At 39.3% G+C, this 20341-nt stretch overlaps 1 pseudogene across 1 annotated transcript in view; it reads right to left on the bottom strand.

Annotated features, from left to right (window-relative positions):
• The window catches only part of LOC144286930 (intermembrane lipid transfer protein VPS13D-like), a 157192-nt pseudogene that overhangs the window by 90575 nt on the left and 46276 nt on the right, over positions 1-20341 (bottom strand). The window contains exons 25-29 of the transcript XR_013354875.1: positions 10728-10910; positions 6508-6730; positions 4169-4379; positions 1892-2063; positions 1609-1721 (exon numbers count right to left, since the gene is read on the bottom strand). The product of XR_013354875.1 is annotated as an intermembrane lipid transfer protein VPS13D-like (transcript). The remainder of the gene's footprint in view (positions 1-1608; positions 1722-1891; positions 2064-4168; positions 4380-6507; positions 6731-10727; positions 10911-20341) is intronic.

Genomic DNA, 20341 nt, shown 5'->3' with positions numbered 1-20341 from the left:
AGTGACACACTAAGTGAATCAACAGGCAAAACATGCCCTATATGAAGGCAGCCCAAGTTGCTCCTCAGTTTCCCAATGCTTCCAAGTGAAAACACAGGCCCAGTATTGTCAAAGCCTTCAACTTCTCAAAAGAGGCTGAAATCCAAACTCTTTACGTGAAGTCCCCAACTTTTAAATGTTGGCAAGGGAAGCAGTCATCATCGCCGCTCACCAATCAGCTCTGGGTCTCCCCTATGGCAGACACACCAGAGCCTGTACTTCTGAATCCTCTGCACTTTGTGGGACCTCTTCTAAAGCCACAAGGTTTGCGGCACATTTAAGTATTCGGGATCCCTCCAGGGCTCTTGCTTTTCTCGCTGGCACATCAGGACACTGGCTGCTCAGCCAGCCACAGCGACTGTGTAGCAGAGCAGCCTGAGGACCACAGTGGACACATCAGGAAAAAAGTCTTCATTTTTTCCAAATCACTGCTGTCTGCATGTCTGGCACCTACTTTTTGTCCCCTGTGGCAGCTTTTATTTAGTATTATTTTATAAGCTGCTGATGACTTAGCATGGCAGCAAGATTACATTAGGAATGTACTGTAATACAACTTTTTCCATTGAAGCCTTACACTTCACTACACCCTAGGCTATTTGGAATGTCTCCCCCTGTCCTTGCAACTGAAGTACAACTGCGGTGGCTCTTTTGTCTCTCCTAGTGTTTATACAAATACGGCATTCCATCAAAGTTGTATTCTACAGATACCATTAGCAGCTTTACAAGCTTTCCATACCTGGTTCTAGAGCTCAATACTTTTAAAATACTGGTCAATTTGGGGCAGGGAGGGGAAGAGGTGAAGGGATGTAGGAGGTACAGGTTTCCAGTTTGGGAGTGAAGACGTCACAGGGATCAAGAGTACAACACAAGGAATATAGTTATGGTATTGTAATAATGTCCTACGTTGATAGGTGGCAGCTGCACTTGTGATGAGCACAGCATAATGTACAGAGAAGATGAATCATTGTTGTACATGTTAAACTAACATAACCTTGTGTGTCAACTATACAATTTTTTAAACAGTGCTGACATTAAAAAAACAACAGGGCAGCCCGGGTGGCTCAGCGGTTTGGCGCCTGCTGTCCGCCCGGGGCATGATCCTGGAGACCCGGGATTGGGTCCCGCGTCGGGGTCCCTGCAGGGAGCCTGCTTCTCCCTCTGCCTGTGTCTCTGCCTCTCTCTCCCTCTCTGTATTTCATGAATGGATGAAAAAAATCTTTTAAAAAACAACAACAACAACAACAAAAAACACGACCGAACACCAGTCAATTCTTAGGAAACTGAAGTTTCATATTATTTCTGCAGCTCTTTCAAATCCATTAGTTTCGGCACCAGGTACAGAGGTCACTGAAACATCCTAACAACCTATCTTTACTGATAAAGCAGCGAATGTAAACTTTTAAAAAGCACTGTGTTAGCCAACCAAAAAGCACTGTGTAGACCACCTCTAGCCACAAACCACCAATCTGCAACCTCTGCTCTATGCTAAAGCAAAATATGTGTACCGTTGGCAATACTGTTACTGTGATGCCCGTCACGAGGAGTAAAATAGTACCATTAAAGCCATACCTGGCTAAGAAACCAGGACTTTCTTTTCCTTTTGGATCTTTCAGCTCCAGACTTACATTCACCATATCGATGAGGAAGCACATGCACGTGTACACTTCTCCACTTAGAATAGTCTGCAAAATGAAAATGCCAAGCTGAGAAGGCGGTTCATAGGTCAAGATGTTAATCTGTTTGCTGCTCTACCTTCTCTCCGCAGATGAGCTGGAAGGACCCATGAGCGAGGTGGCCATTGGCAGTGACTGCAAGAGTTAAGAGTTACAGGATAGCACGAGGTCTCACTCACGTGAATTCTTGGGTCTTGTAAATCGTAAGGCCGCATAAATTCCTCTATGGGCTCTCCAAGGTTGTTCTCCAATAAACCACGGATCAGCTTGTATTTGTACAAATCCAGGGAGCAGTGGACTGAGGAGAGATTGCCATGGATAGATATGTCTGGCACAGTATGACTTATTTCTCTGAGAAAAGAAAAATAAGTCACTGGCAAATAAGTCGGGAATTTAACACTGACAAAGCTCACACCCAAATGTAAGAAAGAGCTAAAATGTACCCCTACATTATCAATCAGTTCATTTCTAACTTCCAATAATAAAAAGTTCATGTGGCTCCAAATGAAGCACAACAGCACAACTGAGCATCATGCTTCAGCTACCAAAAGCCCCCTTTCTCTGAAAATATGTACTTATGAAGTCCCCAAATCTGAGCTAGCTAAATAATCTATTAATAAAGAAAAATCTCATGAGACTCAGAAAGAGCTTAAACACTACAATTGGGAGGGCAATAAAGAAATGGCAACCTCTTCATTTAACTCTTCAGATTTCATGATAACTAAAGACAGACACCAGAGTTTCATGCTGAATCCAGATGAGGCATCAGGATAAAATCTGAATCTGTTACTGGTCTCTGCCGAGATGGGCAAGAGTACGGTTGAGACGTTCGGGTCAGGGGGTGGTATACTTCATCCCAACACTGAAGAGCTCTTCCCTCACCCTCTTGGGGTGAAGGGGGCAACATGGATCCTGCAGACACCACATTCTGAGTATGTACAGTAGAGGACTGGGATTGAAAGTAGAAGAGGACTATAAAAAAAATTATTTTGTCTGCAGAGAAAAACCTATATATGATCAAGTAAAGAAAGAACAGTGATGCAAGGCACAAAGAAAGGCTGGGCAGGACTACCCAGTGCCCTCTCGGCTTCCTGTTTCTGTGGTGAGAGGGTACCTCATACTGAGTTATCATCGCCTATCAGGGCTAACAGTATAATCACCTGCACATCAAAACTGATGGAAGCGAAGCCAGTCAAGTTTACAGTATCAGGGTAACAAAGCACATTTTTTGAAGGGGAAAGCATTACTTGAAAAGACAACAAAGTGTTCCATTTCTAAAGAACGAAGCTCCTCCTAAGACTGCTAGGCCAGTGAAGCTAGAGAGAGCCCATGCCAAGCATAACTGAGTGCCAGCCAGGGAGCACTCGAATAACAAGAATGAAATGCAAAAATCCCAGAGAGAGCAGCAACACAGTGTCGTTAATCCAGAGAGAAACAAAAAGGTGGCATTAAATGGCTCACCCAAACCCAAGAACCGCGAAGGGAGTGGCCAAAGAGGGATTAAAACTACACTCCCCACAAATAAGGAGACTGCTTGTCAAAATGCTGCAAATGAGAACCTCTTTCATTACTCGACAGCCACATCCCGCCTCTGGCTATAGTTGAAACGCAAGCATTGCTGCTTTCTCCAAAATTAATGTCCCAAATGGACAGACATTACGCACTGTGTATGGGCTGGGCCAACATAAGTACCACCAAGGGCCCTTGCTCACATGACCCGAGCCTGGGCCTTGAGAGTCAGGTTCTGGTGGTCTCAGGTGGGGTCTGGGATTATTTCTTTTCGAGACATTTCCCAGATGATCCCACAGAAGTAATGACAACTGCAGCAATGCTCTAAACCTGCAAAATGGGTGTCCTGTGTTTGAGGCCAATGAAAAAGTAAATTAGAGTCAGTTCATTAGCCTTTATGGAGTACTTTCAGATTGCTTAATAGAGCAAGGTGGAAAAAAAAAAATAAAAAAAAAATAGAGCAAGGTGGGCAAAGCTGCATCTCAATAGTTACTCTGATTAAATGGAGCTCCAGCATATGTAGCAACACCAGGTCCAGAATCTATTGTGCTTGAAACATAGAATCCAATTGTCACCTCTTCCAAAATACGCCCCCCCCAATGCCATCACCACCTCCCTGCGTCTACCGTCATGCCCGTTGGTCTTTGTTTCCCAAGGGGCAATCCTGTAACAGAGTTTATAACACTGAAACTCTAAATTAGAATCACTTTCTAATTTGCCTTCTTATATCCCTGTATCATCAAAATGTAAGCTCCAAAAAGACATAAGGTTTTCTTCCCATCATAGTAGCCTTCATGTCTAGCACACAGTTGGGACTCAATAAACATTGCTACCTAGAAAAAATAACAGAACACCCATTCTCTTCCAGACTTACCTTCACAGCACTGATTTCCAAGTTATTAAGATTCTACCTAAGATAGACACCTATCCAGACATAAACCACTCACTTGTCCAAATTCCTTTCCACCTGCAATTTCAGCCGACAAGGCTCAGTTAGAAGACTCCCTCCCGTCTGACGCACGAAATAGGAAGGGAATATCAGATCTCCACTGCTGTCATCAGAGGCCTTAGAATACTCTCGTGGACGTCTCTCTGCAGCAAAGATATCCATGTCTTGCAGATCCACAACAATGCAATCCAGCAGGCAGACATGATCTTCTACATGGACCCAAGGAAAGAGAGAGAATGAAGAAAGTAAGACCCAAAAAGGAATGACCCCGAACAAAACTAAAAAGCTAAACAAAGTTCATTCTGTCTTTGGAAAACGTTCAGAACTGCCTGCTTCAAAAATCTGAGTATCCAAAAGTCTCCACTCTGGCACCAAGGCCTCCCTCTGCGATGCTCCCGTGCTAGACACTTCCTGTCTGCTCCTCTTCTATGCCACACACATACTGTGCCACATCCCTTCAGTGTCTCACTACTGTCCTCAGATATGAGCTGAACCTAAAGGATTTATGACCAAAATGGTTTGACAGCCATCCCTCCCAAGGATATCCTACAGGGGTCTCATGTAGAGATGATGTAACCCAAAGGCTTATAAAGTTTTCCAGCAACAAAACTCTTTTCCTGAACAAATATGTAATCATTTCCGCTACTACTGATCTCATCCAAACCACCATCATTCCCTCCTGGCCCACCAGAAATTCCCTTCCAATATACCTACGTATTCCCATCTGGCCCTCACAAAACCGTACTGCCCACAAAATACCTGTGTAATCCTTAAAAAAATAAATGAGGCCATAACATTCTCTTCCTTCTACGCTTTAATGATTATGCTTAATCCAAAGTTGTTTCTGTAAAACTCCCCCTAAACCCCTATAAAACCCTGCATAAGCCCACTGCCTACTTTTCCAACTTTATCTCAAGCCATTCTCCACCCTGCTCCTGAAGCCTCACTCACGGGCCTCTGTCTCCCCAAAACTGCCAAGTCCTTTGCTATCTGAACAGCCTTACCTACAGCATCGCCCTCCCCTCTTGATCTCAGCTAGGGCCTCTCTGTTCTTTCCTCCTGCACCATGCCATCCTTCCTGTAACATCTCACTCTGGCCATAATGTAGGGGCCCACGTAGTGCCTCTCTCATCTCCTCCACAGAGCGGCAGAGCCAATGTCTAACAGCATGCTCATACACAGGATAGCCAAATTACAACACCAGCATTCAGCCCACACTAAATATATCAGTTCTTCAGACTTAAAATTCATCTGTACAAATATTCTTAAAACACCTCCTCTCTGCCAGCTATTTTTCTAAAGTCCAGGACACTATTCTAGGATACAGCAGTGAATAAAACATACAAATATCTTTCCCCCTATGAAGCTTATATTCTAATATAAAATTGTAAATACAATGGAACATTATTCAGCCATAGAAAAGAATGAAATCTTGCCATCTACAATGACATGGATGCAGCTAGAGGTTACTATGCTAAATGAAATGTCAAGCAGAGAAAAACAAATACCATATGATTTTACTCATATGTGGAATTTAAGAAACAAAACAAACAAGCAAAGGAAAAAAGAGAGAGGGAGAGAGATAAGCCAAAAACCAGATTTTTAACTACAGAGAACAAACTGATGGTTATCAGGAGGGAGGTGGTAGGGGGATAGGTGAAATGGTGATGAGGATTAAGGAGAACACTTGTCCTGATGAGCACAGGGTGATTATGAAGTGCTGAATCACTGTATTGTACACATGAAACTAATATAACACTGTTAACACACTGGAATTAAAATAAAATTAAAAATTAAACTTAATTAAATTTTTAAAAACCCAAAAGGCTAAAATCAGGTTCTTATCTGGAATGACTAATGCTTAAAGAACACCAATAACTGGATGCTTCCTGTCTTTGCAAAATTGTTACTTATAGTATCTCTATTGTGACCTAATTCACACTAATATTTCTTAAAAGTTCTTTGATTTTTTTTTTTTTAGAGTTATACAGAACAATAATTAAGTAGAAAAAGGATAGTGTCTAGACAGAAACTTGCAAGGATATGTCTAAGGATGCAGGAATCATTCTACTTATATTAACTCTATCTTGGGGCAACGGCCTTCACCTAAAGGAAAAAGTCCTAAGAGACCATCTAAATCCCTTTATTCACACTGTGTCTTGCTCATTTAACTGGACTTTAGAAGTCACCCACTGCTAAAATCAACATGCTAAGATTCTTAAGCTTTCTAAAAGCAATATCAAAATCAGACTATCACTAAAGACTCACTACCGCTCTGATGCATCCCCCCGAGGCACCCACCAGTCTCATGAACTCCCCACCTTTCTCCTCTTTTACCTGGACTACTGGAAACCTGGCTAGCAGAGGGTGTGGCTTGCTGCCCTTGCTGCTTGGTCGAGGTACTTGGCACAAACTCACTCCTCAGGCTGCCTGGACTCATTCCAACAGGAGGCATCATGAACAGCCCCTCAGAACGCGTTCCCTTCGGGTCCTCTGTGCTTGTCATTTTCCTCATACTGTGTTTGGGGGTACCCGTTGGGGAAGCTGAAGGCACAGATTCCTGGGAAGAAATAAAATAAAACTAGAAGGCAGAATGGAGGTGACTGCATCTTTACTCTCCTGCAAGTCCTAACCCAGTCCTTAGACTCTTCAAAGACTCTATGGTACTTGGTACTTCCCAAGCCTCCCAAATTCCATAAACAAAAGGGTAACGGAATCATGACATTTCCTGTCACATGTAATTATTTGCAGAGATGTGACTTTTAATTCAACACCTGTTGAAAACTACAGCGATCTTGCAGGAATATATTATCTGTTGGCTTAAGATGCTATTGGTGGTTTAGTCTAGGTCAAACACAGCAAAAGCAGACCTCTGGGCCATAGGATATAGGTTGTTGCTTTGCTGGAAGGGAGGGGCTTATTATTCTAAGAAAATGTATCTGTAACAATATGGTTCCAACAGAATCAAGTCATGGTACTGTGTCTATACTTCCTAGAAGTCACTTCTTCTGGGTTTACATTTCTCATCTCTTTAAGTAACTGCAAATGAAAACAAAATGGAAAAGCACAGGAGGCTGACTATTCCTATTATGTTTCTGTTCAAGGGCATAAAAATTAAGGGCAAATACAGAATAACATAAATTCTGCAGTTCTAGGGATCCTTGGGTGGCTCAGCGGTTTAGCGCCTGCCTTTGGGCCCAGGGCATGATCCTGAAGTCCTGGGATCAAGTCCTACGTCGGGCTCCCTGCATGGAGCCTGCTTCCCCTCCGCCTGTGTCTCTGCCTCTCTCTCTCTCTGTGTCTCTCATGAATAAATAAATAAAATCTTAAAAAAAAAAATTCTGCAGTTCTATTGAAAACACTACACACTTTTCTTTTTTTTTTTTTTTTTTAATTTTTTTTTAAACTTTTATTTATTTATGATAGGCACACAGTGAGAGAGAGAGAGAGGCAGAGACACAGGCAGAGGGAGAAGCAGGCTCCATGCACCGGGAGCCCGACGTGGGATTCGATCCCGGGTCTCCAGGACCGCGCCCTGGGCCAAAGGCAGGCGCCAAACCGCTGCGCCACCCAGGGATCCCACTACACACTTTTCTTACATATTTAGTACCTTCAGTTCATTGCTAACGGGGTAAATCTTTGTCACCAGAATGATTCATTAATTGACTTTTAAACTTCACCCATAAAAAAATAAAAAAATAAATAAATTTCACCCATGCCTCCATGTTATGTATTTGCAGGGCTTCTGCACCACTGACCCACTTTCACAGGCATGTTGGGGGGTAAGAGGAAGAATGGGTTTCCTGCTAGTACTGTCCTAAATGTTGATTTGTCTCAGCATTTGAAAAAGAAATGGTAATACTGTTCTTCCCAGTACCTGGAGTACAGTGATTTACAAGTAATGGGGGGGGGGGGGGGACAGTTCTTACTTTCCGCATTTTTTTTTTTTTGGAAGGCAAATTGCTAGGTAACTGCTCTTATTTAGATACTTCGACATTAAAAACCTTCCCCTTTGCTTAGTTTATTTAAATTCTAGAGAGTAGTTGTTGGTCTTTCACTTGATTCATCTTTACATCCTCTCTGTAGTTGGTTTAAATAAATCAATGGCTTGAGGAGATTAACTCAAAGCTTTTGAAAGGCTGACTTAGAAATTATGGTTTAAACGTAAGCTGTGGTTGAGAAGAATGAAAGGAAAGCATATGTAAAAAATCCAAGCCTGCACTCATTAAGACATGGATTTGTGTAAAACAATCCCAAACACACTGGAATAGTGGAACTCAAAGGCAAATAACCCCTCTGCAAGCTTTGATTTCAGGAGTATTTCCTGTTCTTTAACCACTGGAATACATATTAAACAAACCTCACACATGCAAATACATCAAAGGGAAAATGTAAATGCAAAGTGATTTTTGGTGAAGAAAGTGATTCTTCATCTTGGCCTAGATCAACTAAGCCTGACTGTGCCCCTGCAGAGAGGTAAGCTCCACAGACATGTTTATCTGATTACAAAGACTTTACCAAGCTACACACTCCAAGCGGCCCTTATGGAATTCTCCAGAACAATCACTGGCATGTAACAAAATAAAGTTTTCCTGGGATTTAAGGGAATCAGATCATCAAGAAATTACTGCCTAGAGCCAAAAAAAGAAAAAATTCCTTTATTGGTCCTTAAGAAAGCCTTCTCTACAAGGGAAGGAAGTGACTCATCAAAGGGACAAAAAAGTGATAAGCAGGCTTTCCCAAATAATGTGGTACTTAAAGAGTTAGTTTTTAAAGTTTTCTTTTTAAAGCATATGAATGTGAATTGTCTGCTGAATCCCATAAGGTTTTTGAGAATAGCCAGAAGGCAAAAAGTCTATTATACCTTGAAGAAAAAGCGATCCTTGTATGCACTGCCACTTAAAATCAAATCCTCAAAAACAAATACAGGAAAAGTCTTTCATTAAAATGCTACAGACTATGTGCTGTTATTTGGCTTATTTAACAAAACAGAAACTCATATGCAAAAATTTCTTCAAATATTCTGCAATTCTTTAGAGGCCAACTTCCGAGTTAGCTCATGAGCCCATGTATAGATAAAACCAATACAGAGCATCAGCCCTTCACCTTTTTTAGGAAGGGCAGAGAAACGACGGTGCTATTCCAACCTGATCACCCATCCTGGTTCTAGCAGATCTCTTCCTAAAAAATTTAGTCCTCAAAACAAAGATTTACCACAAAGATATCCTACTAAAGAACTTACTGTGGGCTCAAAAGACAGCTCCAAAGGAGAGATTCACTCCTCCTTGGGCAGTGATGGCAGCAGAGCTGGAGTGGCAGTGGGCAGTGATGGCAGCAGAGCTGGAGTTCTTCCCTCTAATTATTTTAATGAACTCAGCCACACCCTTTAGAAAATTCGAAAGAGCTACAGCTACACAGGCCAGGGTCAGTAAGGCACATCACAGGGACAGCCTTCCCCAGTTAATTCTCCCCACACAGATCTAAACCTAATAGCGGGAGGTAAAAGTGTATCACAGTTAGAGCATATGGAAGGCAGACACACCAAGTCTGAGGCCCACGCTGTACTTGTGACTACCTGAATTATCCAAAAGGAATGATTCACCCTATCTAAGTCTCAATATCTTTAGCTCAAAAAATGGGATTAATAAAACTAGATACCCCCTCAGGGTTGCTAAGGAGGAAAAACTAGACAAATATGTAAAGAGCTTATCACTGGTTTATGTATGAGAAGCATCCAATGAATATTGGTTATTTATCGCTATTATTGCCAGTCCTAAGATCTCATAATGAAATCTTGTGTACCTCCTCTTTCAAAGGTTCTCTCACTATTGATTAGCTATCAGACTAAAGATGGGCATAACCAGCTAGGAATTTCAGTGCTTTTCTGACAAGCTAACATGAATTTGTTCTTAATAAGCAAATATACTACAAAGCTGCCATGGAAACCAGCAAGGTTCCGTTAAAATGCACACCTAGAACAAGACCCCCTCCCAAGTTCCAGCAGCAGTAGTCTCCTGGACTGTGGAAATGGGTGGGAGGGGCTCATTAGACCAACTCTGGTACCAAGTCTGGGTTTTACTACATGAATGTAAAATGAAAGCAACAATCTTCAGCCCAGTTACCTCTAAATACTGTCCTAAGAAATAGTTAAGTGCTAAAGTAGCTTTAAATTGTAAAGCCAAATACTGTATAAGGTGTTATTAGGAAGATATTCTTGAACAGGTTCAGATAAACCATGGGCCAAATCCCATCCTCTGAAAACAGGCAGGTCATGTAAAAAGTTGATCACTTATAAGGTCAGCCTGTGAGAAAAGCATCATACAGACAGGTTGGTCCCATTGGTTTGCTTGCATACAATTGGTGAAGGTTATAATTTTCAATATTTCTATTAAAAGGTTAATTTAAATGTCAAACAAAATGTCAAAAAAAAATTGTTCAAGTCACATATACCACAAAAGTAACAGCAGTTACAAGTCATCTTATGACAACATACGAAATCTTCAAATGACGCTCAAATACTAGTTGGACTGAAAAGGTAATGGATACGGATTGCTCACCTTATCTTGTAAGGAAAATGTCCCAGGAAAACCAGCAAAGAGAAACTTGTTCTTAACTTTCAACTTCCCCAAGTTTGCTACAATCAGATTATTTGATCTGGAACTTTCGGGGATAAGGAGAACAGGAGCACCCGCCTCAATGTCCAAGAGAACCCGTGAACAGCGCTGGGCTTGATCTCTCACCTGAAACAGGAAGAAGAATGGACTCAGAGACTCAATCAATGCCCTAATTTTATAATCAAAAAGCCTCCAGTTCCCCAAAGTTCCATGAATTCATAATTCCAAAACAATTAAAATCAGAGTATAGTCCATGAGCAATATGGAGTCACATTAGAAATCGGTAACAAGATAATGGAAAACCCCAATTATTTGGAAAGTAGACTCTACACTTCTTGATAACCCAAGGTTCAAAAAAGAAATCACAAGAGAAATAGAAAAATATTTTGGGGGGATCCCTGGGTAGCTCAGCGGTTTAGCTCCTGCCTTTGGCCCAGGGCGTGATCCTAGAGTCCCAGGATCAAGTCCCGCATCGGGCTCCCAGCATGGAGCTTCTCCCTCCCCCTGTGTCTCTGCCTCTCTCTCTCTCTCTCTCTCTCTCTCTCTCGGTCTATAACAAATAAATAAATCTTAAAAAAAAAAAAAAGAAAAGAAAAATATTTTGGCCTGATAAAGAAAATGTAACATATTCAAATTTGTGGGACACACTTAAAACAATACTTAATGAAGAATTTATATTAAATAAGTGTTTTATAATATACATGAATAAAGATTAAATCAGTGATCAAAAAGCTTCTATTGTAAGAAGCTAGAAAAAGGAAAAGCAAAATGAACCTGAGTAAGTAAAAGGGAAAAAAATATAAAGCAGAAATCAGTTATTTAGAAAACAGATAATTTTTAAAAATCAAACATTAATACAATACCCAAGAACTACAGAATATACATTCTTTCCAAGTGTACATGGCATACTCATTGAGAATATGCCTCAGTCATAATACAAGCCTCAATAAGTTAATTATTTGAAAAGACTGATAAAACAGACAAACCTCCAGCTATATGAATCAAGAAAATATGAAGAAGAGCAGCCCTGGTGGCCCAGCGGTTTAGCGCCGCCTTCAGCCCAGGGTGTGATCTTGGAGACCCAGGATCGAGTCCCATGTCCGGCTCCCTGCACGGAGCCTGCTTCTCCCTCTGCTTGTGTCTCTGCCTCTCCCTCTCTCTCTCTCTCTCTGTCTGTCATGAATAAAGAAAATCTTTAAAAAAAAAAAAAAAAAAGAAGAAGAAAATACGAAGAAAACAAAAATTGTCACTATCAGGAAGGATTGCAGGACATTGCTACAAAAGAACTTACAAAATTTTGTTTTGAAGATTTTATTTATTCATTTAAGAGAGAGAGGAAGAGAGCACGAGTGAGTGGGAGCAGGCAGAGGGAAAGGGAGGAAGAGACTCCCGGGTTAGCAGGGAGCCTGATATGGGGGCTCAATCCCCAAGGCAGATAGATGCTTAACCGACTGAGCCACTCAGGCACCCCCAGAATTTACAAATATTGAAAAGATAAGGGAACCTATGAACAACTTTATGCCAATCAATTGACTATTTATTTATTTATTTATTTTCAAACTGACAATTTAGATGAATGGACAGAGTCCTTAAACAACAAATGCACAAACGATCTACAGCTAGCATCATATTTATAGAATGTTTTCTCCCTAAGATAAGGAACAAAGCAAGGGCAACCCCTCTCACCACTTCTATTCAACATTATGCTGAAGTCCTAGTCTGTGCAAAAAGACTTATAGGTTGGAGAGGAAAACATGTAACTCCCTTATTCAACTCCCTTATTCAATCCCTTATTATGATTAGATGATTCATAATCATCTATGTAGAAAACCCTAATGAATCAAAAGGAATTAGGCTAAGTTTAGCAAGATTGAAGGATAAGAGGTCAACGTGTCAATATATGAAAGTTATATTTCTTATACTTTGAATAAAAAATTGGACAATGAAATTTTTAAAAATTGGTATCATTTATAATAGCATCAAAATTTCAAATACCTAGGGGATCAATTTAACAAAAGATGTGTAAGACCAGTATAACCAAAACTACAACACAATACTGAGAGGAACTGAAGACCTAACTAAATGGAGAGATATGCCATAGCTGAGGACCAAAGACTCAGTATTATTATTAAGATGTTGATTCTCCAGACACATAGATTCAATGTAATCAAAATAAAAATCCCAGCAGATTTTATTGTAGAAAGACAAGCTGATTCTAAAATTTGTATGGAAAAACAAAGGTCCTGAAGTAGCCAAAACAACTTTGAAAAAGAACAAAGTTGGAGGACCTACGCTAGGATTTCAAGACACACTATGAAGCGGCAATGGTTAAGACAAGATGGTACTGACACATAATTAAATATAAATCAGTAGAACAGAATAGAAAGTGAAAAAAAGACACACATGCCTATATGGTTGATTGCTTCTCAATAGAAGTGCCAAGATAATACAATGGGAAATGGAACAGGCTAGCTATATATATGGAAAAAAAAAAAAAAAAAAAACTCAGCCCTCACTTCACAAAATATACAAAAATTAACTCAAGGGGTAGCTGGATGACTCAGTCAGTAAAACATGCAATTCTTGATCTCAGGGTCGTGAGTTCAAGCCCCAGGTTGGGTGCAGAGATTACTTTAAAAATCTTTAAAAATAATTAGCTCAGGGATGCCTGGGTAGCTCAGCGGTTGAGCGTCTGCCCTTCAGCTCAGGGAGTGATCCCAGGGTCCTGGGATCGAGTCCCACATCAAGCTCCCTGTAAGGAGCCTGCTTCTCCCTCTGCCTGTGTCTCTGCCTCTCTCTGTGTGTCTCTCATGAATAAATAAATAAATAAATAAATAAATAATCTTTTAAAAAAACTAAAAATAATCAACTCAAAAAAGCTTCTAATAGAGAACAGAAGAGAAAATTTTCGCCACCTTATGGTAGACAAAAATTTCTTTGACAAGAGACAAACATTGTGAGAGAAAAAAATTGGACTTCATCAAAATGAAAAACTTCTGCTTTTCAAAGAATAGTGTTAGGAAAGTGGGGGGAAAGCCAAAGACTGGGAGAAAATATTCACAACACATATATCAAAGGGCTTGTATCCACAATACACAAAGAAATAGTATCAATTCTACAGAAATTTTCTCAAAATAGAAAAGGGCACACTTCCAGTTCATTCCACAAGGATAGCACTGCCTGGTTACCAAAACCAGAAAAGGCATTATTTTCTATTCCCGAACACTACAAACTAATATTCCTCAGGAACACAGATACAAAAATCTGTAACAAATCAAGAAAACTGTGTAAATATCCACAGATAGTACATAGGTAAGTAAACATGGCTGTATTCCAATAAAACTTTATGAGTGTATATATATATATATATATGTATATTCTCATGGGCCATAGTTTGCCAACCCTAAAATAACTGAATTCTTTTCCCCTACGATTGGAAACAGGCGAGGATGTCTGCTGTCACTCCTTCTATTTAACATTGTACTGGAAGTGTAGTGAAGGAAGAAAAAGAGACGAAAGGCATACAGATTGAAAAGGAAAAAGTAAAGTTCACAGACAACATTATCATTTATGTAAAAAAATCCTAAAGAACCTCCAAAAAGCAGCTGGAAGTGGTAAGTATATCTAGCAAAGTTGCAGGGTGCAAGGTCAGTGTATAAAAATCAACTGCATTTCTATATACAGTCTACAGAAAACTGGAAATTGAAACTTGAAATATCACTTATAACAGTATCAAAAATATAAAAGATCTAGGGATCAATTTAATAAAAGATACATAAGACCAGTAAACTCAAAGCTACAAACACTGCTGAGGGAAACTAAGGACCTAAATAAATGGAGAAATATGCCATACTCAAAAGACAAACGGAGGGGATCCCTGGATGGCTCAGCAGTTTGGCGCCTGCCTTCCTGGAGTCCCGGGATCGAGTCCCGCATCGGGCTCCCTGCATGGGGCCTACTTCTCCTCTGTCTGTGTCTCTGCCTCTCTCTCTCTGTGTGTGTCTCTCGTGGGTAAATAAATTAAATCTTTAAAAAAAAAAAAAAAAGACAAACGGATAGTATGAAGATGTCATTTCTCTAAAAGCTGACCTACAGATTCAACACAATCCCAATCTAAATTTCAACAGACTTTACTGTAGACACTGACAAGCTGATTCTAAAATCCATGAAAGAGCAAAGAATCTAGAAAAGCAAAAATAATTATTTTTTAAACTTTTTTTTAATGATTTTTTTTTTTTTTTTAAGGAGGCTCCATGCCCAAATGTGGGGCTCGAACTCAAAATGTGGAGATCAAGAGTCATATGTCATACCAAGTGAGCCAGCCAGGGACCTCTTAGCCAAAAGAATTCTGAAGACAGTTCCTTATAATGTTAACCACACAGTTACCATGTAATGCAGCAATTCCTCTCTTAGGTATTTATTTAAGAGAAATGAAAACGTACATCCACACAAAGATTTCAATGCAAATGTTCACAGTAGTGTTATTCATAATAGCCAAAAACTTGAAACTACCTAAATGGATATAAAGTGGGTGAATGGATAACAAACTGTATTACATTCAATGAATGAATACTACTTGGCAATAAAAAGAAATCACATTGCTATTGCAGTATGCATCCACGGATGGATCTCAAGAGCATTACGCTAAGTGAAAAAAGCCAGACAGAGCTACGCTGTACGATTTCACTTACAGAGGAGGGGAGGGGAGGGGAGGGGAGGGGAGGGGAGGGGAGGGAAGGGAAGGGAAGGGAAGGGAAGGGAAGGGAAGGGAAGGGAAGGGAAGGGAAGGGATGGGATCCCTGGGTGGCGCAGCAGTTTAGCACCTGCCTTTGTTTGGCCCAGGGCGCGATCCTGGAGACCCGGGATCAAATCCCACATCGGGTTCCCAGTGCATGGAGCCTGCTTCTCCCTCTGCCTGTGTCTCTGCCTCTCTCTCTCTCTCTCTCACTGTGTACCTATCATTAATAAGTAAAATAAAATAAAAAAAATAAAAAATAAAAAAAGAAAGGGAAGAAAGAAAGAAAGAAAGAAAGAAAGAAAGGCAGGCAAAACTATTCTGATGGAAAGCAAACCAATGGCTGCCAGGACACAAGGATTAGGAGACTGCCTGGGGAAACAAGGAAACTTTGTAGATAACAGAAATGTTCTAAAAATCTGGATGTGACTATGCTTACAAGACTATACAATTGCTAAAACTCACTGAACTGTACTCTTAAAATTGCTTAATTTTACTATAAATTATACCATAATAAAGAGGACCAAAAGTACAATACACTAATATAATGAAATGTTTCTCATCTATTGATCAGTGAAAAATACAGATTACAAAACAGAATCAATTTTAATTTTCTACTTCTTCATAGTTTTATTAACTTTTTTGAAATAACCTCTAAAACACATTTATTACTTTCTAAACAGAAAAAATATAGCCTTTATTACATAAAAAAAGCTTTTCTTTCTTCTGGTGTTAAGTACATAAGTCAGGAGAATTTGCAACACAGTAACTAGCTACCTTTTTCACTTTCTAACTGTACTTGAATTGTTGGTATTGTCTATCAGCCCATGACTGCTTCCTGTTTGCTTTGTTGAGTAAATTTTAGAATTAAAAATTAACTCATATTCACTGTAGCAAACTTAGAAGGGAAAGACAAACAAATAGAAGGAATCTGATATCTTCACAACCTCACCTCCAGAAATAAAAGACTGTGACCATTTCGTCAGGTTAGTGTAAGAATTCAGAATGGGAACTCTGAAGCCTGGCTCCCTGAGTGGGAATCCCCACTCTGGCCACTCAGTAGCCTGGTGAGCCTGGGTAACTTGTTAGATCTCTGAGTCTTACTTTCCTTATCTCTAAAACGGGAGGAATCATAGGCCCTACCTTCAAGAGCTGTCGTAAGGACGAAATGGCACCATACCCTTGGAGCACGTAGAAGAAATCATCTAGTAGCATATGACTCTATTTTATGAAGTTCAGTGCATGAAGGGGCAGACTCAAAACTAATACACTAATACCACATGGCTCTTACTTCTCTAACAGCCTTAACAGTTACATGTTACACGTTCCCCCATTAAGGGAAAAGCACAAAGCTAACTCTGTGAGTTAGCTAGAGTCCCAGACAAGCAGAGTAAAGAATTACTGTTTCCTCCCTGATAAAATGGCAATAACACACCTGCCCACCACTCCCTCACTGACTACAATCATAACTAATTATATTTTTTCCTGGGTTATATCATCTCACTAAAACATGAGCTCCATTAGGGCAATGACCCTGTCTTTCTTGCTTTCCATTATGTTCCTAGCACCTGGCAGACTGTATGACACAACATTTGTCAATGAACATTCACTAAATAATTCACAGAAATGAACAAACAAGGTTGTCATAAGGATCAAATGAGATCGTATATGTGAAAGCACTCTGAAAACTACAAAGCATCGTTAATATATTGTTAAGCGAATGTACAGCATATTTATTTTTTGTATCTCCATTTTCCTCCAATAATTGAGAGAGAATTGAGCAAGAAAAATAACTTGCTGCTGGTGACACAGCTTATACTGGCAACACCCAGACTCCAGATTCTTGTACTAAGATTTCAAAACTGCAATACATCTTAGCTCCACCAAAAATCTGTACTCCCAGTTGCTCAGTGAATAAAAGTTTAACAAATAAAAGAAAAACAGGTAAAGCAGAAGACACAGGAAAACCATATCACACTTCTGGGGTAAAAAATATTTGGCCCAATCGAGGAACATGATGCTCTTATAATTTCAAATATCAAGATTAAAAAGAAATGTCAAGTCCTACTGGATCATTATTTACAGACACTAGAAAATACAGGAATAAAAATCCAGCTACAAGTCACAGGTAGAGGATACTACCTGTCACCTGTACAATAGTAGGAGAAAGCAATTTTAAGTTTCAAAATAGCCTCAATTTTATCAGCAAAATAGGTCTTTAGCACTCTCCATAAATCTAAGTAATGCAAAATCTTACACCTAAGTATTTTAAACAACTAGGATTAAAGATCCTTGAGAAAATCAGCTTTTCTTTAGAGCTCACACACTTAGCACTGTTCAAAACAGAAAATCATTCCTTTACCATCTACTTGTCTTACTTAACTCGATATAACAAAAACTTCAAAGACTATCCTGTTTAATTTCTACTTAACCCAGGAAGTTAAGCCCAGTTACACAGTAACGCACATTGTCTCATTTCCTACTGCTAGGGATTCCTCACAGTAAAACTGCTGCTTAAACTGCATAGGTGAAAATAATCATTTTAAGGGTACTTAATCCTAATAGACAACATTTATTAGAAGTATTGAACTGAAAAAAACAAAAACAAACAAACAAAAAAAAAAGAAGTATTGAACTGAGAGTCACAAAAATGTTCATCACTTTGACCAAACAATATCATTTACAAGATTCAATACTATAAAAATAATTCAAAAAATGGAAGAAAAAAAAAAAAAACCTAGGCATACAATGCTATTCATAGAAGTATTACTCACAAAAATGAAAAACTGGAAGCAATTTAAATGTTAAAAAACAAGGAAATGGTTAAGTAAACTGACTTGATGGATTATACAGCTATAAAATAGGATTGCTATGAAAAATGCAAAGCAAAATGAAAACAGGTTATGAAAAAAGGTTAACATGCTGGCTTTCAAAATTGAATGCATAAAATTAACACACTTTACAGTACATTACTGTATGTACTGTATGCTATTCCTCAATTTATGTTTCTTTTTTTTAATTTTTTTCAATTTATGTTTCTTTTAAAAAGCATAGGTAGGTGGAATTAAATTTTTTTTAATTCTTTTTAAAATAAGTAAAAATAACACAAAAAAGCATAGGTAGAACATAAATGTAATAATGCCATTACACCACTGTTGGCCCAAAATAAAGATATAACTAAAGAATATTAATTCATAAAAGGATATGAATTAAAAGGAATTCTTCTACATTGCCAGTGGGAGTGCATAATGGTTTCAGAGAACAATCTGGCGCGGTCTTCTATTTTTTTTTTTTTATGATAGTCACAGAGAGAGAGAGAGAGAGGCAGAGACACAGGCAGAGGGAGAAGCAGGCTCCATGCACCGGGAGCCCGACGTGGGATTCGATCCCGGGTCTCCAGGATCGCGCCCTGGGCCAAAGGCAGGCGCCAAACCGCTGCGCCACCCAGGGATCCCTGGCGCGGTCTTTTAAAGATAAACGTGCATATACCCCACGGCCCAGAAATCCTGCTCAGAGAGACTCTTAACACATGTGCACCAGGAGACATAGTACACAACAGCAAAACACTCTAAACAACCAAATGTTCAACAGGAAAATGGATAAATCTATTTTATCTATTTTATTGTTACACGCAATAAACTACAACAGTGAAATTAAATGAAAGGCAATCACGTGTAGCAACCTAAATGAAAATGGGGGGGGGGGGGAAGCAAGTAAAAGAACATTAAACACGGCTTAATACCATTTTTATAAAGATCAGAACAAATGAAGCAAAAAATATTATATGGGAACTTTTTTTTTAAGGGACCACAAGACCCAAAAATCTGGAGAGCAGTTACCAAAGGAGTTGACAGGAATGAGATGGGATGGGGTACGAACACATGCAGCAGCCTTAGCGATGTTTTAATTTTTATTTTGGTTGTAGGTTCACATATGTTCATTTTATTATCATACTTTGAAAATGACATGCTGTAGGTACTCTTTTATACGTGTCAAATAAGTTTATTTTAAAAGTTTCTGGAGAGAAAATAAAAGGTCATATACTCTATGATTACAACCATGGAAACATGCATTGGGAGAAATTTAAAAAACAATGAAAACAAATTAAAACATACCTGGGATACTAGGACACAGTAAGATCCTCTTTTCCCACATTCCTTATAATTTGACTCTGCTTTTATAAATAAGTACATATTTATACATATATATGTATATCTTTTCTCAACTAAGTAGGCTCCACGCCCAATGTGGAGCCCAATGAGGGCTTGAACCTACAGCCCTGAGATCAAGACCTGAGCTGAGATCAAAAGTCGGAGGCCTAACCAACTAAGCCACCCAAGTGCCCCTGTGCTTTTATATTTTTAAAAAAATATATTCTCTCAAAGATACACAGGAAACTAGTAACATGATTACCTCCATAGAGAGAAACTGGCTGGTTAAGGAAAAGTAATTGAGAAGGAAACTTTTCATCAAATGTCCTTTTACTTTGATTCTGTACTAAATCAATATGGAACATATTCAAAAATTTAAATTAAAGACTTTAAATGTTGTCACTAAAGACTGTTATCGATTTAATTATAATCTTTTACCTAATGAAGCTTAAAAATAAGTTTTACAAAGGACTACGCCGTAAACGTTTTCTATGGTTCCCAAACTCTGTGAAGATACCAGAAGACACCGCCACACACTCACATGTGTGCTGTCAGGACATTTTAAGTTTGGGGGGCAAACATATCATCTGTCGGACAATGCATATTCTAGACTGAGATAGTTCACGTTCAATGTTAGATCACGCTACATTCCTTTCATGTTACATCTTCGT

The sequence above is a fragment of the Canis aureus genome, chromosome 16, assembly GCF_053574225.1.
Source record: "Canis aureus isolate CA01 chromosome 16, VMU_Caureus_v.1.0, whole genome shotgun sequence".
Lineage (NCBI taxonomy): Eukaryota > Metazoa > Chordata > Mammalia > Carnivora > Canidae > Canis > Canis aureus.
This window is presented reverse-complemented; position numbering and strand designations above follow the sequence as displayed.